Source organism: Balaenoptera borealis (assembly GCF_965194805.1).
Source record: "Balaenoptera borealis genome assembly, chromosome: 5".
Taxonomy (NCBI): Eukaryota; Metazoa; Chordata; class Mammalia; order Artiodactyla; family Balaenopteridae; genus Balaenoptera; species Balaenoptera borealis.
In genome coordinates, this window is record NC_138862.1 from 21,956,850 (window position 1) to 21,981,487 (window position 24,638).

The 24,638-nt window shown below is 33.7% G+C and overlaps 1 pseudogene across 1 annotated transcript; it reads right to left on the bottom strand.

Annotated features, from left to right (window-relative positions):
* Positions 1-219: 219 nt before the first annotated feature.
* LOC309629596 (small nuclear ribonucleoprotein G pseudogene) lies at positions 220-24,638 on the bottom strand (annotated as a pseudogene). Its single transcript has one exon. The product of its transcript is annotated as a small nuclear ribonucleoprotein G pseudogene (transcript).

The following is a 24,638-nucleotide window of genomic DNA, read 5'->3' on the forward strand; positions in this document are numbered from 1 at the left end:
GTACAAGAATACACTTTAAGTCAAATATTAACATTAATTCTTGAAGTGTTATATATTCAAAATAAAATAGAACTGAAGCAAAAAAGCAAAGCAATGAGGTCTACATTTGGCAAAAGTCATTTAATGTTTAAACCTAACTAGGTAGTTACCAAAATATTAATATAATTCTGTATTTCTTTTTTTTTTAATGGTTTTTTTTGTTTTTTTGTGTTTTATTTATTTATTTATGGCTGTGTTGTGTCTTCGTTTCTGTGCGAGGGCTTTCTCTAGTTGCGGCAAGTGGGGGCCACTCTTCATCGCGGTGCGCGGGCCTCTCACTATCGCGGCCTCTCTTGTTGCGGAGCACAGGCTCCAGACGCGCAGGCTCAGTAATTGTGGCTCACGGGACCAGTTGCTCCGCGGCATGTGGGATCTTCCCAGACCAGGGCTCAAACCCGTGTCCCCTGCATTGGCAGGCAGATTCTCAACCACTGCGCCACCAGGGAAACCCTAATTCTGTATTTCTGCAAGCTTTGCTGTATGTGTTATTGCTCAACAAATATGTGTGACATCATTAGTACTAAATGACTAATCAGCTCTTGTATTTGTGTTGAGTTTCTTTCCATATTTGAAATAATATCATCGACTAGGGGATGCACTGTGCATCTGTTGTCTTAATTATCATGGTATTTAGGAGGCTAGGCTTGTAAATCCATGAAAATATTACCCATTCACCTAGTAAATATTGCCCAGATTGCAGACGTAGTATCTCTCAAGAAATAAGTAGCTCCAAGAGGAGTAGTTGTTCAAAATCCATTCTCAGTTAAGTGTGGGCAGGAATCTCACAGGAGCAAGCAAAAGCATCCTGTGAATCTAAAGAGAGTGGAGAAACGCTGTTCCAAATGGAAAGCTGCCAGGAACAGATAGTGTGTGAGCATCTCAGGAGAGGAGAGTCTCACTGCCACATATACGTCCATTTCCTGTTCAAGGAAACGTTTTTTTCAAAAATGAAGAATATTGATACATACGACTATTTATTTCAAAGATATCTTAAGACATTTCAAATTCAGTGGAATAGTGTTTTAAATTCAGTTAAACAGTGGTTTAAAGCTTATCTCCTGTATACACACTCAATTGCATGCAGTGAATGCCATTGCTAATACCAGTAAAGATATATATGTGCATTAAAATTTAGGGTTATAACTTGGCACTGGGTAGTTCTCCTAAACCAGAATTTCTGATTTCAGTAGGTTACAAATGTCTGTTCTGTGTTTCTGTGATCTATCTATCTATCATCTATCTATCTATCTATCTATCTATCTCAGCCTCACCCATTTTTCTCTATGCCAGTTCCATCACACCTGTTCAGGCCATCTCATCTCACTGTTGAATGGCTGTAATGGTCATATAGCCTGTCTCTTTGATCAGAACCTCCATTCTCCAAATCATCATATAAAATGTTGGCTTTTTAAAAATCAGACAAAATTTTCACTAGCAATACCCAAGAATGAAATTTTAAATTTTACATTATATCTCTCCATTCTAAATTGTAAAAATTATTTCAAAGTAATTCTAATTCTGAAAATGCCAAATTCAAACACCCTTATATTAAAATGATTATTTCCTGCACTATGACAGAGTGACTTCAACAGGCTCTTGTTCTTGTTCTCTAATCATTGCCTGAAACCAAGATTATCATTAATTACTCTAAAAACAAAACCACTCTCTTCATCAATGGTTTTCAAGTATTTCATGATACATCTGCCAACAATCCAATAGTTATAAAAGGGTCCAATTTACAAGCTTCATTTTGAGGGTTTCAACATAACCGTATTTCTTAAATGAGACACTGTGCGATTTAACGGATTTTTTTTTTAGTCACACCAGGTCATTATTTGAATATTTTCCAAACTAAAATCTTACATGCAGTCTCCATGGCATAGCATTTTGGGACCATGACTATTTATTAATTATATTATTGGAATAGATGCCCTAAGATCTGTTCCTGAAGAAGGTAAGATCTTACACTTAGGTATACTTCCGTTCTGCCCTAATAACCATACTAGGTCTTTTGTTTGGATCTTAATTTTTTTCTGAAAAGACTTAACCCTTCCCTGTGCCTCCCTGATTACCAAAGCATGTATATTGCTCAATGCTAAGCTAGTTTAAAAGGCCTCATTTAATTATCTCATGAAGTATGTACTATTTGTAATTCCATTTTTACTGATGAATAAATTGATGCATGAAAAGAAAAGAGAGGAATATTATATTTTTTGAAACTTCAAAACATTTTTCCTGAAATTTGTAGGGATAAATTAAAGAATATTTTTTTACTTTTTCTATCAGCTTTTTTTAAAGAGAGCTCATTTTTTAAGGAAAGAAATTTTTCTCAGTTCTTAATATCAGAAAATATATTTTTCTTTTAAAATGAGGGGTTTTTTTTCTCCTGTTCAAATTCAGGTCCTCTTTGGGCAGCTTTATAGATATAAACCCCATGATTACTGTGACTACTATCTCAAGGAAAATGGTAAAGTGTAGACGTTAATAACATGGGTATATAATAGAACTGTATTAGGATCAGAGGCAGATTAGGCCCTAGCTCTGGAATTCTGGAGAAGTTACCCAATCTCTCTGAGACTCATTTTGCTCATCTGTAAAATGGGCATAAAAATAGGATGCCCCACAACAAGGACCTACTGTATAGCACAGGGAACTATATTCAATATCTTATAATAAACTATAATGGAAAAGAATAAAAAAAAGAATATATGCATATACACACACATACATATGTGTGTATATATATGTGTATATATATATATATATATATATATATATAAGCAAATCACTCTGCTGTACACTTGAAACTAACACAGTATTGTAAATCAATTATACTTCAATAAAAAATACTACTACTAATAAAAAAAATGAGGTTTGTGTTTTTGTTTTTTTTTTTTTACTTAACATTTCTGTTTCCCTTCTGCATACCATGAATCATTTAACTGATTATGTGTCCATTTTTAGTTTGGCTGTTAAAACCGAATTTGCAGCACTACTCCTGCAGTGGAAGCATATGGTACACAAATCTGCCCTCAGCCTTAGCATTTTCCTATACATTGTTACCATTCTCTCTGACTCACTGAGATAACTACTATGGTGATTATTTTATGGAATGAAAATTTTGTAATCACTGCAACATCTCTTGCCAATAAGGCAGGACCTTGAAAAATGGCAAACAAGGTGAACCAATATATCCAACCCAGCAGAAAGCTGCCCCAGCAAGGATGAGCTGAGTAATGGCCAGATGGGGCCAGTGTCTTCTCATACCTGCAAGATATTTGAGTCTTGTGACAGCCTCGGCTGTACTAACTCAGGAAAAGTAATGCCCAGCTCCATACCATAACTACTAGACTGTCCCTTCCAGGCTTCTGGTGTATTTCATTAGACCTAAAGGTTTTCTCTGTTCTGCAAGAAAACATCAAGACTAACCACTTGTCACTATTGGTTTTGGTCAATGCTCTACATATAAGTTTCTTGGAGCATCAGTCTTGTACTTTATTCTTATATCTCTAGTAACCCTCTAAATTTCCTTTTTCATGATGGGGTTTCCTCTCCATTCCCTCACTCCTTTAATGCTGCTATCAGTACTAAATCTTCAGCTCCAATGTCAATATCTTAAGCTGTACTCTTAACTTTTCTTGTCTAGAAGTTCCTTCTAACTCTATTTTTAACTGAGCATGCTGCTTTCTTTTCAGTTCATGTAAAAAGAAGCTCTTTATTCTTTCATGTTCCATAGACTTCATGCTGGGATTCAAGATCACTGTTCCTTATTCCCAAACGATTTCTCCTCCATCCTTGCAAAATTCACTATTCTTTGGTGATTGTACCACCTTGATATACTTGTCTCTACAGTTCTTCATTGTGTAATCATACTCTTTTATGGATACTATCTTCATTCATCTAATATCTTCCTGTCTGATCTCTCTAATCCATTAGAATGGCTTCATCTCATTGATAAAAAATTATTATCTCCTATAAATAACTTTCTCCATTACATTTTTGTCACGCATCCTATGGTCACATACTAGATCTTTGGGAACTAAAACATCCTTGAAGTTATTGTGTTAAATATCCTACTCTCTGACCATAGCTTTTTCTCATCACAGGCTATATCTTTTTTATATACAACTGAGATTCAGGGACCATGTCTTTTTAGTTTTTAACTTCTTTTTCCTTCTATCATTTTTGTAACTTTCTAAGCAATACCTCTTCATGTTTAAAATCTCTCCATGTAATTTCTCTAAACCTGCCCCTCTATAACTAAATGCTGATGGATAAAATCAAATAGGTGCCACTATTCCATATATTCATAGTCACTAGTAGCAACTAGTTCTTAATCTCTGATTCTTTTTTTTTTTTTTTGATGATCCTCAAGGAACTTGGTTCTTTGTCCACTGCCCGTGATTACTTCAAGTCATTTCAGACTATGTTTTTTTTTCCCTTTCCTTTTCTCCTTATATACTAATATACTTACTTCATCTGGAAAAGAGCAAATCAAAGCCATAATATAGTAACTACGCAAATTTCTGACACTTGAATTCATAATTTCATCTCTCTTCCCTTCCCTTCCACAAGAAAACAGGTGTCCCTGTGATTAAAACACAATACTTCCCCTTGCACTATGATTTACCTTTCCCATCTCCCTTTGGGGACCATTTACTGTCATTTTCCCCTGCTTTTTTAGAACATAAAATCCTTCATTCTTACTGTACTTTTAACAAAGTATCCTAAAAAACCCTTCTGTCAAATGAAATAATAAGGTGAAATATAAAATATTGTTACCTCCATTAAAGTTTAATTCAAAATCTTAAAAAAGGTAGAAATTGTATATATATATACATATATACATTATATATATATATATATATATATATATATATTATAGTTACACTATGTTTAAATTTCTAACTCTCAGATCTCAAAATGAGCCTCTCATGCTTTTCTAGAATTATGGAATTTTACAATGTAAGGTTCAGGTTATTTAGTAAATAATTCTTTTTAGAGATGAAGTATTTTTTAATTACATCATTCTATAGTGATAGAGCTATGATTATAATGCGTGTGTGCTTTTTCATTCTTTTTATTTTTACTCCATTGTTAATTCAAAACTATATTATCCAGCTTTTCTATTCTTTCCTAATTTTCCATTCTTTCATCATTTGCCTAGCTTTTTGTATTGGTAGAGAACATTGTTTCTGAGATCAGACACCCTGTGATTAAACCCCAGCTCATCTTCTTTCAAGAGTGAGAGATTCTGCACAGTCAGTTTAACATCTCTACGCCTTACCATGCTGGTATATATATTGCCAAAAAATAGTGGCTAACTCACAGACTTGTCACCAGTCTTAAATATAACAATGCATATAGAAAACTTACTTATTGCTCATGCATAGGAAATACGAAGTAAATGTCAGTTATTCTCATGATAATTCTTATCACAAAATATTCAGTCATTTAATCAATTATTCACCAAATAATCTCTTATCTAGCATGTCAGTATTATTATTTTTATGATACATGCACTATTCCTCCAATTTTCCATAATTTTGTAATTATTTAGAAAACTTACTGAGAATCTACTACATACCAATAACTCAAAAATTGATGAGATTCAAAGATAAAGAAGGTTGACAAAAGTGTGGAGTCATCTGGGCAGAAATTTTCATTATTATCTCCATATCATTTAACATTCTTCCTAGCATTCATGATATTTTCTTTATGGATCATACTTCCTTCTGTCTTCTAGGAATGCAGACAACACTTATTCTATCATTTTAAAGAAAATCTCCTCTATGAAACTCTCCTTGCCATTGTAGTCCTACAGATTCCTTTATTACCTGAGTTTTTCATTAATCTATGAATAAACATATTATACTAGTTATGAGTTTCTTCTTAATGAATTAACACAAACTAAGTGGTTTAAATCAACACACATTTTTAATTTCGGTTTCTGAGAGTCAGAAATCCAGTCCTTAATTAGTTTGGTACTTTGCTTCAAGATCTCTGAGAAATCTGCAATCCAGGTATCAATCAGAGTTGGGAGTGCATCTAAGGCTTGACTGCAGAAAGATCAGGTTCCAATCTCACATGGTTGTTGGTAGGACTCAGCTCCTTGCAATCTTCTGGAGACTAATTTTTTTGGCTAGTTATCAGTCAGAGGTCCCCCTCATCTCCTAGCTGGCTTTTTAGGCAGAGGTGACCTTCAATTCCTTACCACATGGGCCTCTCCACTATGGCCATTTTCTTCCTCAAAGCATATAAAACATAAAGGCAATGAAGTGAGTCCACTAGCAAGATAGAAGTTACAGGTTTTGTAATACAATAATGGTAGTAATATGATGACATCACCTTTGTCATATTCCATTGGTCACAGGTCCTGCCAGTACTCAAGAGAGGGAATTCCACAACATCCTGGGTGCCAGGATTTGGGAATAATTGGAGAAGGAGGCTTCTTAGAATCTGCCACACATACTGGTTTGAATTTATTTATTCTTTCATAAAAATATTGTTGGTTGAACAAACTTGAATGTAAGTTATTGGAGGACATATATTTTTTAGTATGCCTTGTGATATCTTTGATTATTCATTTGAAATTGGATGACTAATTATGCCATTGTACATTGGTAGTATTTGAATTGAGCCTATTTAGGGAACAAAACCTACTAGGAACAATGCTCTGTGGACCTTTCACAGGGTCTATAATGTGCTGATTTTCCAAAATTAATAAACAATAAGCCTAGTCAATTTAGTGGAACCTTGAGGGCTGTTTGAAAATAAATTTACTAGACAAGAAAATCCTGTTTAAAAAGAATATATTTCATGTAATTAACTGTCAACTTCCCTTCATTTTATGTGACATTTAAGCCTCCCCCCTTTTTTTTTGACTATCAAAATTAATTATTTTACTTATTCCACATTCAGTGCACCTGCTATGCCACTGAGTTCTATTGATTGCAATATGGGATTTCTCAGGCTGAACACAATCCAAGTAATTGTATGAGAGTGTAAATAAGAAGATAAATAATAGAATATGAGAAATAGACAGCTATCACTCTAATGTTATTGGTGAGAGCTCTGGACAGACTGCTGTTTGACCTTCTCAAATGAGCAGCTTGCTTTCAACACCCACAACTGATGTACATACATGATCACTTGGCCATCAATACTCACAACCATCTGTTACGATGGCAACATGCCTGCTCTCAGAATGGTGTTCCAGTTTAGACTACAGGTGCCAACTGAGTAGACTGGCAGCCTGAGATTCTGAAAACACTTCCTCTTGTTCTGCAGAAAGTGATGCCACATTAACACACACATGGCTTCTTACCTCTGCACCACCTGTTCATTATTTTTAGGCCAAAAATATCCATGAAAAATGCCAAAAGTGAACAATTGACGAAGTAACACTGGGCGCCAATGGGATATTACAAAGTACAACATGCTGTCCTGTTTTTCAAAAAGTGACTGTATCTATTGAAAAGGCACAAAAATGTGCCTGTGAAAAATTGTAGCACCCAAAGATCACTTTAAGAATAATGATTACATGGGTATAAAGTATTTAACATAACATTATCTTTATTATTGTCCCTGTTGGTGGAGAATAGCTGACTGCCCAACTCTGCATAAATCACTAGTCTTATGGAAATTCTCTTCATTATATGCCATGATCCTATACTGTGTGTGTGCGCATGTGCGCACCCAAACACACTTTCTTTGAAGCAGAATTTACAAAGGAAGTGGAAAAATGATAGAATCAGAAAGAAGGTACTAGATTGGATTCAATAGTTCCAGCATGATTTGGCTTCGTGACAGACAGTACACCACTAAAGTTATCCCCAACATTCTCTTCAGTTCCTTCCTCTTCATATACCATATTCAAGGCCAAAATAATAATGGGCTGCAATTGTGTTTGAAATGTGAAGTCCCAGGTTTTAGCATAGTTGAAGAAAAAACAAACAAGCTACTTTTGCAGTCTACAGAAATTGCCAATTTTACTTTATCCTCAGTTAATGACCTTGTCTCACATTTCATAGAGTAAATATCATTCATCAAACAATAATCACTACTTACCACACCCCCAAATCTACAAATTTGCTATTCTTCGCTACTTCTTTCCTCCTCTTAACAGAAGATCAAAAGCTCCCCTTGTGCTCTTTCTCCCTTTTCAGGAATGGCTGTCATTAATTATGCCCTCCTGCTCTTGCACATCGAACCCTCCCTTCTATGGGATCATTCTATCAGCTTGTGGACAAGTGATACTGTCTCTCCTTATAAAGCAAACTAAAGTTGTCCTGACCCTATATCCAGCTCCTGTCAGTAAGTTTATTCCCTAGAACATGTAAACTTCCTCAGAGGGTGGTGTCCTGTGACCTCTCTACTTCACCACCTTGCTTCTACCTCTCAGTCAATTCCAATCATGTTTTGATATATACATAGCCCCTGAAAAAGCTGTTCTTATTAACTTTTTCTGGCGTTCCAATTTCCTAAGTCTCATATGTGTTTTTCTCTTCTTATCTCACTTTACCTCCCACAGACTTCTACAGAGTTGATCAATCCTACTTTTTAAAAAAAAATTGTAGTTAGTTTACAATGCTTTGTTAGTTGCAGTTGTACAGCAAAGTGATTCAGTTTTTTTTATATATACGTATTCTTTTTCAGAATCTTTTCCATTATGGTTTATTATAAGATATTGAATATATTTCCCTGTGCTATACAGTAGGTCCCTGTTGTTTATCTATTTATATCTACTAGTGTGTATCTGTTAATTCTGAATTCCTAATTTATCCCTCCCCCCACCCCTGCTTTCCCCATTGGTAACTGTTAGATTGTTTTCTATGTCTGTGACTCTAGTTCTGTTCTGTTAAGTTCATGTGTACCACTTTCTTAGATTCCACATATAAGTGATAATGATATTTGTCTTTCTCTGACTTCACTTAATACTATAATCTCTAGTTCCATCCATGTTGCTGTGAATGGCATTATTTCATAACTCTTTAAAATACATTTTTATTCATTTTTCCCCCTTTCACACTGCTACTTCTTCCCTCAACTCTGCCACTCCTTCTCAGAAGACTTTACTGGCCTCTCCTACTGTACCTGTCCTCTAACTGGTAAAGTTCCTTAGGAATCAAGACTGGTTATTCTTTGCTTCAAATGCTAAAATCTCATGTTTCAAGCAGTCCCATCATTTCTGTGGTTCTCCATACAAATTAGAGGTTAATTCCCAAATTCCTGTCTTTTTCCCATGAATCTCATCTGTGAGTCCCAGATAAGTATATTTATTTGTGATTGTTATTTCCACATGGATGCACATTTTTCTGAGAAGAGAGTGGTGGCCTTGACTTCTGAAGATGTAGGTTTGGGGAAAGCTACTACCTGGAATGTATTCAATACTTGTCTCCATTCTTCACCTGCCTAATTCACTCAACTTTTAGGTCTCAGCTTTCTACTCCTCCCATCAAGAAATGTAATTTGATTATTTGATTTCTGACAGTATTCTGTGTGTTTCCTCCACAAGACATATGCCTTGTGTACATGCTCAAGCCCAGCATATGTCATGGGACAGATTAGGGTCTCAGTAAACACTCTTAAAATAAAGTTAATATTTTTTTACTGTAAACTCAATTCTAGTGCCCAGATGGGGAAACAGTAGGAGGGGAATATTTAGCCATGTAAATAAAAGTATTATAAATCAGTGAAGAGAAAAATGCATCATGCTTCTTAATAAAGTGTTGCAACATACAAACTCAAAAACTTTTTCTCTACTATTTCACTGTTATTTACTTGATACACAGTAGTGTAAGTATGATTTAATATATATTTTGCACACTGTCACATTCAGAATTTCCTTTTCTATTTATTATTTTTAGTTTTAATATATTTTAAAATACTTTATTGTCAGGATGTATTCTGATTTTAAGAGATAAATACATTTTTAAAATTAAGTTCAATTTACACAAAATTGTCTTGTCTTTGGCTGTTATTCTGATAACTAAGAAAGCTTAGTAACTTAGTTACTTAAAAAGAGTAACATTTGACAAATAAGCCAAATGTTAACATTTTTAACATTTTAAAAGCATAAACAAAAGGCGGTTATCCTCTGTCTGGTTTAAAATATGTCACTTCTTTTTTATGAAAGTAGATTAGTGGCTGTTCTCAGAGCATCACTGAAGAAAAGTTTCATGTTAACCATGACTAGCTCCAAATACAGTCCAAGTTGGTAGAATTAAAATATTTATGATTAATATCTAAAAGTTCAACCCCATTGAATTGTAAGTTCAGTATATGAAGAAATTTCTTTAAAAATATGAAGAGATAACTTGCTCTATTTTATAAATATTCAGCACAATATAAGGAGAGATCACTACTTTAAAATATTCATCGTGTTGTGCTTTTCGTTATTTGTGGCGTGTACAGAGTAATAAAGATGAGAAATCCTTGGTCAAGGAGTGAGAAGAATTAGTTTTTGAGATTGACTTTGATTCTAACCAGTCATACAATAGAAGCCAAGCCACCTACTCATTTGGTGGCTTAATATCCTCATCTGTAAAATGAAAGTGATGATGAAACTAATGATTACTGGCACAGTTGTCAGCTAAAATTCCTTATTAGGTGAAAATCACAAACTCACAGATTCAACAAGCTAAACAAATGCTAACAGAGACAAAACTAATCTAGACTGTCAGAAAACTGATCAGTGGTTGCCTAGAGCAAGGGGTGGGTGAGACATTGCCTGTAAATGCAGCAAGAGGCAATTTTCAAATCAATGAAAATAATCTGAAACTTTATAGGAGTAATATTCATGCAAGTAAGTATATGTGTCAAAACTTAATGAACTGATTACTTAAAATAGCTTCATCTTATTACATATGTATTATACCTCAGTAAAGTTGATTTTAAAAGGGGTGTGTGGATGGATCAGTAAGTAGTAATATGAAATATCCAAAATAATACTATACCAAGAATTTAATTAATGCACCTTCTTCATAGCTAAGGCTCGGTGATTTAGTATATTTCTCTAAATTCTCCTACTCAAAATGTATATACAGTTTATAAACAAGTGAAGGTATCTTTTAAGCCAGAATTATTACAGATACTGTCATTCTTTTTTCAAACCAAATTGTTCAATCTTTGATTTCACATGCCAAAAATATCTAGTGAATTTATTGCCCAGAATAGATTTTTCCCCATGTTGGCTTAGCACTCTTCTCAAAATTAGCAAATTCTGCTATACCATATTTCTTATAATCAAGTGGATGTTTAAAATATTTAACATAAGGATATATAATGTAGAATTATAAAGAACATATGCGTGTGGAGGTTAATAAAAGAACACATTAGTTAATTAAAGCCACCCTTTTAAGAATAGTGTGTGCTGAATAAGGTTCTACAAATCTAAGTTAAATAAGATTGCCCTAAGATTTCATTTCTTCAACACCTCCATGTCTGAGAGCAAAATCTAAGTTTTCCTGAACTTATAAGTCAAAGTGTTTGTGGTTGGGATTCTAGTATAAGTGGAGGCAAGGTCTCAGATATCGTAGAAAAAATACAAAGACAGATAAGATATGAAATCAGGCTTTTAAAGAAAAAAGTAAAGAGCTATGAATTTAACAATCCATCTTCAAACATGTAACAAACAATGTACTGGATGAATGTAAGATAGTGTTTAGAAATATAAGGAAAAATGGGCAAACTATATCATATATATAATTGACCATTGTTACTTGATTTTATAATCAATGATCAAAATATGCAGGAAATCATTTTTATCAAATTTTTTAAATGTTAATTTTAAAATAGATGTCACTTGCCTGGCACTCCATCTACAGTTGACACTGAATCTGCCGTGATGTGACTAGTTGTTTATAGACAGTACTGTTTGAGATTCAAACTATAAACAGGACACTCCCTCATGTTCTCTATCAGGTCATACATTCTGTGACTCTGTGATTTTCCTTGTGTATTACACTATACAGTGGTGACATGTTTATCAAAGTGCTTAGGTACAACAGTGATCTTTTCCATAAAAATACACAGATATAGATTAGCTTGCCAAGGTCATACAGCAGGTTTATAACAGAACCAGGATTAAAACTCCCAGAGTTCCTCACCAGTTACAGCAATCTTGTTGCAACATGCTTGTAAGTTTGTAGCCTAGATCTACAATAAAATTTATTTGAGCTCACACAAACTCAGAATGAAGGTGCCCCATGTCCATTTTAAACCTGAAAAGAGTATTTTTTTAAGTTGAAAAAGATCAGATGTGATGTTTTTAATTGAGTAAAATCCATTAAAACATTGAACTATAAAGTGATTTTAGAAATTCTGATTTAAACTGTACAATGTGATTTAGAAAACTTGAGGATTTGCCTAAATATAAGAAAGTGTGATATGTTGTCTTAGTCTGTTCAGGTTGTTATAACAGAAATAATAGGTTGGGTGAATTATAAACAAAGGAAATTTATTTCTCACAGTTATGGAGGCTGGGAAGTTTAAGAAGAAGGCACACAGTGTCTGGTGAGAGCCTGTTTCCTGGTTCATAGACTATGTTTGCACTGTGTCCTCACATGGCAGTAAAGATGCAAGAGCTCTCTGGGGTCTCTTTTAGAAGGGCACTAATCCCATTCGTGTGTGCTGCACTCTCATGACTTCATCATTCCCAAATACCCACCTCAGAATACTACTGGGGATTATGCTTCAATATATGCATTTGAGGAGACATAAACATTCAGTCCATAACATAAGTGAAAATCAATATTTATTTTATATAAATAAGTACTTCCACATGACTTAGACTGCACAAATATTAAAAATAAAAAGAACATATATTTGTAAGCTATTGAGGAATATATTTCATGTATAGGCAGTAGCAATTTAGCCCAACAGTGGAATGACTTGTATTGGAAATATAAGCTATACTCCATAGCCAATAGAGAGTTCAAATATGCAAATGGGCTAATTTGTTTTTTCCAGCAGTATTAAGAATTAGCTAGCAAGGCCAATTTTCAGGAATATTGGGAAAACAGGACATTATTGCAATTACCGAAATGAGGAATGCTGAGGACATATGTAGAATTTGCAACATTTGTAATAGAGGCAGTAAGTAGCTTGGAATTAATGTGACATATCAGAGATACAATAATATATCCTTTTAGCTGAGAAAAGAAGAATGTTGAAGAGGAGAAATGGCTAGGCAATGATATCAAGTTTTTTGTCTTGAACACCCTGGAAAATGATGACATGATGAGCCAAGTTGATGTCTCATTGGAAAATTAAGGATATTAAAAAATGAAAGGACAAACTTATTTAGAGATATGTTTAACTTTTAACAGGTTGAATTATAGTCTAGCAGGATAGTCACACTAATTTTTGGCAGGCAATTTGAAACATGAATTTATAGATTCAGAATAAATGCTGGAGCTGAAGTAGCAATCATCCATGCAGAGATTTTAAACAAATGTCTAGTAATGGGTTATATAACTAGAGTTGGAAATTATAAAGTGAAAAAGAGAGAGAGAAGAAGAAGAGGAAGAAGGAGAAGAAGAAGGATGAGGAGAAGGAGAAGGAGGAGGAGAAGGAGAAGAAGAAGAGGAAGAAAAAAAGATGGAGGAGGGAGAGGGAGAAGGGGAGAGGAGGGAGGAAGGAAGAAGATGACTGAACTATGGAGGAAAGTTATATTTATAGGATATTTCCCAAATGTTTAATGGAGAAAGGTGTTATTGACATGTTTGTTTGGATATATAGATAGCAGAGGTATGTGATGATTGACAAAATTATTAACTCTTTCATTTTTCAAAAGTCTAAAATACAGCATATTTTTGGTAATAACATCCCCAGTCAGATGAATACTGAATACATGCTGTACCCAAGGCAAGAAGTAAAGAAGATTAGGGGAAATGAATATTCACTATTTCTGGTGATTCCTTCCATGGGAAAGGGCCTCCCTTAACATAAAGATCTTATTTTCTTTCCATCCCTCATTTATTCCTCCCTTCGAAAGATGAAGTGCTCGATCTGATTAGTTAATTTGTGACAAGGAATTGGGCATGTGCAGCTTGGTACCATTCTCGATGTGGTATCTGCCCACCTGTTTGTACCCCCATCCCTGTGCATGCAGATGTGACTGAGAAATCCTTCCTTAGGGAATAAATGAACAATGTCCAACAACAATTAAAAATACACAGGATCCTGGAAAAAGTGAACTTAATTTAGGATATGGTAGAGGGAAATTCCTAGGATGATGACAGGAAAAATTCAAAGGACAACAGCTACGCAAATTTCCTACAAAGTCACAAGTCCAGTTTGGAATGAGAGGATGGAGGGTTCCAGAAAAGAAGTCTCAAAGGGACAAAAAAAAATACATATATAATAGATTATCTGGTAGATTTGATTGTTGCAAAATCAGTTTGAGAGGTGTTTTACTAAGTTCTTGGATGTTATGTTGGAAGTTTTACAAAACAATTAGATTAGAACAAAAAAGCCCTGCAAATTTTAAAAATAAGAAGATTGCTAATTAACACTTGGGGGAAAAAAGGCTGCAGGAAAACATATATGTGACTAAAATATACTACTTATCATTGAATGATATTTACATAGTCATAAGAGGTCTCCAATTGAAATATAATTTACCACAGATGTTTGAAATATATTAAAAGAATTTTGGAAAGAAACCCTGAGAGTGAGTGGGGATAAATATATAAGCAATCATCATCTTTCATAGAAAATCAGTAGATATAAGTAAGAAAGCAAAAACATGAAGCATGCTATAGAGAAAACAGCGGTAAGTAAGTGGTAAAAAAAAAAAACAACTGAAAGTGTTGAAAAGTGGGCTCAACAGATCAATCAATGGGTAAAGGAATTACATACAGAAGATGGCATTTTTTGTTATTTTTAATTCTCAGTTTTCTGTATTGTATTTTATATCATGTTCCTTTCTCATTTTGATAAAGAAATTTTTAGACAACACAACCTCTTTAGTTAAAAGAGGTTGCATGCAATTGTCAACATTTTGAGTTATTTGAATCAAGTAGAGATAACCTAACCATCTATAATAGGTACTAAAAAATAAAATAAAGATAATTGCCTGTAAGGAAATTTTTTTAAATAGATGTAAATTCTGAGAGTAAGTTAGATTCGTGACAAGTTTGCTCATTTGTTAAGGACAGAAATACTTGATTCAGAGGAGGGGAAATACGGAAAGTACAATGGAGAAAGGAAGTAGTTTCTTGAACAATCATTCTGGGAGCTAGACTTATTTAAAAGAGAATATATGCAACCAACATTTTCGTAGGCAAGGGGATGATCATGAACAAGAAAAGTTGCACCTGAGTGATATTATCTTCATGAATTAGGCTAAAGGTAAAGGTGGGGAGGAGGAGAGTCGATGAGAAGAGGTGCTATTTAGGGTCAGTGGGGAGAGGAATGATGTTTTGCAATACCTACCGAAGAACAGAAGATAATCTCTGCCACAGGAACAGAACATTTATCTGATGTATTTAATTATATGTGGATTTTAGAAACTGACATCAGTTTAGTTTAAAATACAACTTTCTTAGCAGCAAATATTTTTCAGTGCCATCCATCATTTACTCATTCAACCCTGTCCCAGGGCCAGGTCCTCTAGCAGACTATTAGGATAAACCAGTGGTGGTGGGTGCAGGCCAGATAATCTGGAAGCTCAATAAAACTAGATCACTTATTTTTTTTTTAATTGCTTGCACTTCTATGCTCCCCCACCTGGATCCTCTGTCCACAGCACAGACCTCAGACATGGCAGCCCAGGGCGCTATGAATAGGACACTGTAACCACCAATCCTCTAAAAGGATAGGCCCCAGGTCACTCCTGCTATATTTTACTGATCAAAGCAGCACTGTTTCAGTAACATACAGGATTCGACTCCATCTCTCAGTGGGTGGTGTGGTACATGCACAAAGAGGGCAGGAGTTTATGGAGGACCAATTTTTAAGATAAATCAATGTCGGTTGTGTTGAAAATTTTTTTAGACTAGTTTGAAATTACTCATAATTTTACAAATAAATGACTAAAAAGTGTACTTCTAAGGAACTTTGAGGAACTGTATGAGCAGGAATTGAGAATAGTCTGCAAATGATAACATGGTTCAAACTATGAAAATTTTTATAAAAGGATAAAAATGGGACTCACAAAGAGGAATATTTGAATAGGACATTTGAAAGGATAATAAAAACAACCAGGACTAAAGAGAGAGACTCTTCTTGAACAATTTCTGAAGTAGAAAGTACTAGAAGTTGAGAAAACAACCCATTGGTGAGCTGGTAAATGTTTAAAAACTGGCAGTCTGGGAAAAATAGAATCTTGATTTGTAGGATTTGCATATTTCTGTGTGTATGTGTTATAGTCCCACCATGATTTATTTCCAGCTAGTAACCTGCTTGTAAAATTTTGCTGAAATTGAATAATAAACTCTTGAGGGCTAATAATAACCAGCACCAGCATACCACTGTAGTAAATCCAATGGTAGGTATTTGGGTTTATCGTATATATTGTTGAGGTATAAGAAGTTATATTATTGTATATAATATGTACATGAATATATTTCATCTTTTCAGTAAGTTTTTTAATCATTAAAAAACAAACTTCTGTACCTTTCATAAGTAACTAGGGGAATATTCTAAGAAATTTTGTAGAGAGAGACGTGGACTCTGTAGACCATAATAAAAATAATATCCACTTGCCCAGAGTCGACATAAGTATATTCACTTAACATAGTAAGTTTTAAACAACATTTACAAGAATTCCCATGAATTCGAGTTGTTTTAAATATTTAAAAAATTATATAAAATAATGTGCTAAGTTGTAAAAGAGTTATATAATATATTATGGCACTGCTTTGTGGAAAATTTATTCTCCTGAATAACTGAAAGATGCAAAACCTCTGGCAAGAATTGACTAATTAACGGAAATTCAAATATATGCAATCAACTGTATTTGAGACATATAATATTTAATTGGTGAGAAAAAGCTAAATGCCAGTTCCATGGACAGTTTTCCAGAGCACAGAAGATTACTTGAATTAATCTAGATTTCAACTTTTGGAGCCCTTGCAACAAGAAAAAAGAAAAATAGTTAACCCCTAGTGGCTAAAATATAATTATCATTTATTATGTCATTAAGAGTAATTTTTTTCCTAAACACCTGTGTTGCACCTGTTTATATTAAGAAACTGTATTTCCACTCTGAATACAACACAATCCAACCTTGGCAAAATAATACGTCTCTTTGTAACACCTTGCAACTCATTTGGTAAACTTCCTCAAAGTTGACCCTTTTGAACTTCTGTGATACCTCTTTCAGTTGGCAAACTATTTCCTCTATTTTTAATCAAGGTTCTTTGAACTATATGTGTCCTTGATTTTCAAGGTATCTGCAGAAATTCTTCTTTTTTTTTGACTATGACAGAAATTTATGTAACAAAAAAGTTCAGTAAGAAAATGTACACAACCCAATTTTCATCGTAGTAAAATGTGGAAAGGGGTCACGTGGAAGCAGTTGATTTCTCTGGTGAAGACAGCCATTGTTCATACTCCTTCCAAGGCTTCTAACATGATGATACTATTTCCTTGTATTACCACCATTCCAATATCGTTCTATTGCCCACTAGTTGCCATCTCCACACATTCATCTATCACAAGATTCATAAAGGGATCAAATCCCCTCAATATTCCTTGGACATGTCTACCACCATTTAATTTTAATGATAACTTCTTGTCCATAAATTAATTCAAACCGGGAGGGTGAGCTTTGCTCATAATGTCTACTCGATGAGCTCAAAGATGCCTCCAAAAGGAATTCGAGTTGTCCCTCACGTTCCAGCGGTTAGAGCAATTCTTTAATAAAAGTAGAAAAAAAAAATGTGTTCTTTATCCCTGGCTGAGGTAATGGATACAAATAAAATGTGATATACAGTTCTATTAAAACTAAGAAAATGTGGTATATTAAATAACTTGTGTTCAGTTGTTACAGTAAGATATCAATTTCCATAAAATTACAGTAGAAATGCTTACACAATTAAAAATTGTCAGAAGCATCAGCTCTTACTTTTTCAGTCCAAATTGAAAGTCAGTATAAAAGAAATCACATTGGGTCTCCTCCTCTCTGCTACAAAATCCTATTAGAAAAATTAAGAAGTCCCAGTCTTAATAATTGTTTCCAATCTGCGTGTGTGTGTGTGTGTGTGTGTGTGTGTGTGTGTGTGTGTCTGCCTTCATATTGTTGACCTGAAATAAATAGATTGCTAGATATTTCTCCAACAAAGACAGGTCTATTCTCAGCAGAGAATTGCAATTCAGACTTTGCAACCATAGCGTGCAACTTCTGCACAGCAAGGGAAGGAGAAAAATTTTATAAAGAAGAAAATGAAGTTGGGAGGGCTACTGCAGAGTCCATGGCTTTTCATCGACTGAGTCCTTGCCAGGAAAGAAGAGGAGTCTTTCTTCCTCCTGTTGGGCTCTGCTGTCTTAGGGTGTGAGAGCACCCCCTTTCGGGACTCCCAGCTCTATTTAATTGAGGTTTCTGTTTAATTTTTTACAATGTACTAGAATATGCACTAGGGAACAGGATGATTGTGAATTTTATAGTCTGTATGTGTGTTCTAGGATAAAAAAAACTAAATGTGAACAAAGGATAAGAAAGTAATTTATGCATCTGGTTATCATTATTTGACAGGTGTAATGACATTGTTCTCTGTTCTCTCCACCTTCAATCCACTTCTTTTTACCATCTGAACTTTCATTGACAGGATACTCAGTAGAACTGCAGTAGTTTTCAAAAAGTAGATGTCACTTTATTTGAAAAGAGATCATTGCATTTAGTGCTTCGTAAGCCAAGCCTGTCTTAAGCATAGCTATTAACATACGTAGGGCAGAGCTTAGAGATTATTAAATGTATGACTATGAAACAAAAAGTCTTTTCATAGATCAAATATGAATATTGCATTACAGTAGAAATGTAAATCAAGTAGATGGGGCAATTCAGCCTAGACTTATTTTAGATTTAATGTTTTCATTCAACCAATCAAGCTTCTATTAATGAGTTATTTTGCTGACCATATATACATATATATATATATAATAACTAGATATTTTTCTTATATATCATTTTAATAAAAGTGTATGTTAAATATATGAGTTTTTCACCCATAAATATTGACCAAAACCAGATATATAAATCTATAGCTATTTGTACAATTTATTTTAGCATATATATATACTAAAGTTATATTTTTATAATTTTTCCACTAAAAATTGGAGTATTTAAAACAAAGTGTTTTCGGGAATTAACCTGTGAGGGATTTGCAGAAATTCTTTAAAATATGTATATATCTATGTTTATCTACCTATTTGTTTATCTAATCTATCTACCAATATGAATAATGTGGTCCCATTTGCAACAAAAGGGTTATAAATAAGTACCAACAATTATTTTACTGGCTTGAGTTATTAAAATTAAATAAGACAGAATAATTTAAGTAAAAATCCCAAAATATAGAGAACTCAGAACCTTTTAAATTAAAATATTCCAAAGATGGAGAATAAGTGAATTTATACTCACCTTAACCCACTAAATCTTTCAGATAATGGGTGTGTAACAGTTGTAGATTTTTTCAGCATTCCAGACTCACTTGGACCCTAAAATCATCCTGGAGACTGCTGGGGAGGGAGAGCAAGAGGAAAACAAGGACATAATTTAAAGAACATATTCATTAAGCATTTGAGTAAAAATAACTTCTGCGACAATAAGTATGGAAAAAACCCAGGTGCTTATCACAGCTTATTACTCATGACATGGAAACAAACTGAAACATTTAACACTATAGCATAATAATCTTACCTAGATCTTCTGATCCATTACGTAAAAATCAATGAAATAAATATGAAAGTGCATTTATGTTGACATTGTGCTCTTATGAAAAAAATGGTAAGAATTCTCAACATTTTCTAAGTTTTTATAGAATCAAACTTTTATTTTGTGCCTGTACTAGACAATAATATATGTTTTGTTAGACCTGGAGAATTTTTCTTATCATCATGATATTCCAATATGAAATTTCTTCATATAAAAACATTTTAAGTCCTCAGAAGATTAGATATGATATTTGATGGCAAATGAAAGACAAACATACGAATTGTATAATTAAAATCAAACATGCATTTTTGTATTTGCTCTTCCTTAAAAATAATTGTTGTCACAATTAGTTCAAATTATCATGAAACATTTATAACATTTCTCAAAAAGTGTGATACAAATATTAACTTTCCTAAGTGCCCTGTGCCTCTGAGTCTGAACCACAGGATACACAGAAGGACTGAAAAGAAAGTAGTTGTAATTTTAGCTAGGGTTATCTCTAGTGAGGGATTAGTGTTCTTTATTTTTAAGCATTTATAATTTCCAAATTTTCAAGTTGTTTCATTAGTAGGAATTTTTAAGTTTGTTTAAAAAATATAAATGTATTTGGAAATTAATAGATTCTGTGAGGAGTTGTATGCCACAAAGACACATTTGCACTATACTGAGGGAGTTTTGATTTAGAAAAGATAAAAACATGTCTAAGGTCTCAAGACCAGGCAGTAGCAGGGTCAGAACTCCCATTACATTCTATAAAACTCCAAAGTCTCTTGTCTTCAATATTATCCTACACTGCCTATATATAAAGGCGTATCCTGAACTATTGAAGTTTCAAATGGACATTAAACCTTAATTTCACAGAGCAACATGAATGTGCAACCCATTAACAATATAGGATTTTAATAAGCTATCAGTTTGTAAACAAATAGTTTTACAGTAACTGAGAATCACTAGCCACATCTTTGGAATATATAGATTTTTGGTTGAATGTCTAATAGATATTCAATAATAACAACAAAAAGAATCACGATGGTAATAACATAACCAACAAACATGAATTGTGTAATCAGTGTTCTTCCAACAGCTTTGAATAATTTATCTCAATTATTCCTCACATTAAACCACTACATTTCTATTATTTAGATGAAGAAAGTGAGGTTTACAGAAGTTCTACAACTTGTCCAACATCACAGAACTATTTGGTTTTGCAGTGTCAAGTTTCAAAACCTACTGTGATCTCAGAACTTACTATTGTAATAAAGACTTATGATTTGAGGTTTGCTGACAGACAAAATTATAACAGGAAAAGCGTTTCTGGAGTAAGAATTTGGAAAGCTTGTAATTTGTTCAATCCTTTATCTCTATCTCTGTATCTATCCTTTTTTATTTATATCTATATCATCTATATCTATTTCTATCTATCAACTATCTATAATCTATCTATACTGAGGCAGTGATAAAGTGGTACACAGTTTTGTTTCTTTTTTTAACAGAATGAGATCTCTTTTATCATTTTTCACAGTTGATACTGAAAGAACGTTTAACATTAAAAGTAAACGAAGTACTTTTTTTGCTATGTTGAAAACTCTTAGAGAAAACAAAGCATGAAAGCAATGAATGCATTCCTTCTAATAAAGTAATTCTTAACTTTTTAAAAACTAAGCATCAAAGTAAGCATCTATTTCTGGACGTCGTTAACATTAATCTGACAAGCTGTTTGGCAAATTTTACTTTGACATTGACAGTGGAGTTTTATTGGAAAGTGTTGGCAAGCTTATATCCAAACACCTTCAGTATAAAGGAGAGGTTCTGGAAATGTGACGAGAATTTATTATAGTCTTCAGCATTTACTCAAAGAGATATACTGAACAATGAAACAGAAAGAAACAAGACCATCCATCACTTCCTCACAAAAGGACCTAAGTTCTTATGTCCATTAATACTGTTACATTCTGTCAGCAGTCAATGAGAAGACATCACTGAAAAATTCTCACAAAAGTGTTAAGTTATACATATGTCCAAAAAAAGGCATTTCCTGGATTCTGGTTGAACTTAGTCCAATACCATTTTACTCTTTACTGAGGAAATTCAACTTAAGTATTCATGGTTATTGTTATATAGTTATTTAACTGTATTCTCCCTGTGAGGTAAAGAAAGAATTAATGATTTCTTTTCTTTTTTACTTAAAGAGGTAGAGACTCTTTGAGTCTTTATTTCCTAGGCTCTGATATAATAAATACATTAGTGTCCGCCCTACCATGTTGAAGAGTAAAGTGGCTGGGACAAGTGGCAGCCATGGCATGGTGAGAAGAACATTTCCCACCACGTGTGTGCATCTATCATGGCACTTATCATTCTCTGTTGTAATTGTTTGCTTGACCAAATGCTGCTTTGTACAGCCAGACATTGTCCTTCTCATTGTGTGGAAAGCCACAAAAAGTAGCTGAAACACACAAACACCTGGACAGTTTTCTACCATATCCTTTAAAGTTTTAGTTGAGTGAGTCTGAATGCCAAGGTATGGCAGTTGCGCAATTTATAAAATTGTTTTGATTGCATGTAAAAAGAATCTAAATATCTGCTCTGGGAATGAAGAGTGGCAGTGTGCAGTCCATGTCTTTGATCCCACTTTAACACAGCTTATTCTGTACTTTAAGGTTTGTTACTTGCACTATCCTTTGTCATATAGCACTATCTGTAGTAAATGGCTCTCTTTGGGTTACAAGCCATGTAATCCTAACTCAAACTAAAATGCAAATTACATAAATAAATCTTAAATAAGTTTTCAAATGAGAGAAAAAATAATCCATGGGCCTTCTTACTTTCAAGTGTAGGTAGATCCAGGATTGTAACTAAGCCTCTTTGCCATCATTGGTCTCTCTTGTTAAATCTGCTTCTCTTTGCCTTGGAATCACCTACTATCCACTGCTGTCTTGATATATCCAGACAAGGCTAGCACTGGATTTTATGCATATCATATTGTTATCTAGCACTATCAGAGGAAAGGGAATTGTCTTTTTCGGTAGGTTCAGTGGGGAACTTGCGACGATTATGATTTACTAACAATTCCTATAAAGGAGTCATTTGTCCAAAACGTGGACCAAGAAAAACTAGCCTCCTCCAAAGCATATGAAATAGGGTTCAAACTGAAGGTATCTCTGTTATGGGACTAATAAGAAGAAATAGTGTGATATATGAGGTTATGGTACTTATGTTCACATTTGTGCTTATTGACATGAGTTATTTAGGTTGAGACATAATTTTAAAGTCATCATTGTTCTCATATTGGAAAGAATATGGTGCAATTGCACCAATGTCATTTCTGAAACAGCCACCTTCTCTCCTTACCCCTGACGAACGAGAGCACTAGAATCACCACACATTTCTGACTAGAAAAGTAATCATAGTTTAGATATGAATAATTAGTATTTTACAATGTAGAATGCATTCATTTTTAACTGAAATTTTGCTTTATCTTTGTTTCTAAATGCTTAATTAAGGTGTATATAAATGCCATTGCTAAAGAAAAACCATCTAGTTTAATTGCCTGAAGTTTTAGTTACCTAAAGCACAATGGATTACCTTTATGGATCATATATGAAAAAAAACCCTAGGCATGTTCTAACTTCCATACAAATGATGATAGGTAGAAATGCTCCTATTTTAAAATTTTGCTCAATAGTCGTCTATGACTAGAGACTGAAAGCCAGTGGAACTGACTCAGCATCCATCTTAGGAAAAGGCAGCTACGCTTGTCTGTGTGTCTGTGGTTTTCTAAATTATTTGGCCTAGTTCTTAATTTGTTTCAGCATTTCAGTACATTCTCAGTACTTTCCATGTATCTCTACTTCCTTAAAGAAACACTGATTTTAGAATTAATGAAATAAATGGAGCCTCAGACCAATGTTTCCTAGTATGTTTTCTCTATATTTCAAAACATTAAAGTGTATTCAGATCAATGAAAAATGTATTAGAATGTGATGTTTCTAAAGAAACACTAAACAACACTGGCTGAAAGTAGTTTAAATGAGGTAAAACCAGCTTAAACTTATTTGTAAATTTCACGAATATCCTTCACAGTATAAAGAGAGAAAAAAGACATAATGAGGTTAAATGACCATTTGTTTTTCACCTCCTCTGTAATTTTGAGAACTCCAGGTGAATATGTATTCATGTAAAAGACTGTTTTTGGAGGTATGATCATTTAAACAGTAGACTTCATCTTAAAAATTTTATTACATACCAAAGGGTAACAGGACGTGGCATTGAGGTTACAGCCAATGATATTTAACAAGATGTTGTTCTTAGTTTATTAACGTAAGAGAAGAAAGAATTGCATGGCCAGATATTATACTTAAAGATAGGTTATTGCTTCTCTGAAAGGATATATGTTTTGACTCAAGCCATCGGCAAAAGGAGGAAACATAGTGATACATGTGATGGGTGGTTGTAATGAATAAAACACACTTCTTCTGTAGGAGATTTTGATTGTTGGCCTACCAGGATTGTCAGTGTGAACGAAAAAGATATGTAAGGCTACAGGACAAAAGACTAGACTCCTTTCCTTTTTATTGTTTTAAATAGCAAAATATTTAATATTGGAAGAAAGAAGGATAACATTTTAAGACTATAATATGAACCATCAGTATAATTTTAAAATAAATATTAATAACACAAATCTACTACACTAACTGTGTAAATAGATCAATTAAGAGTG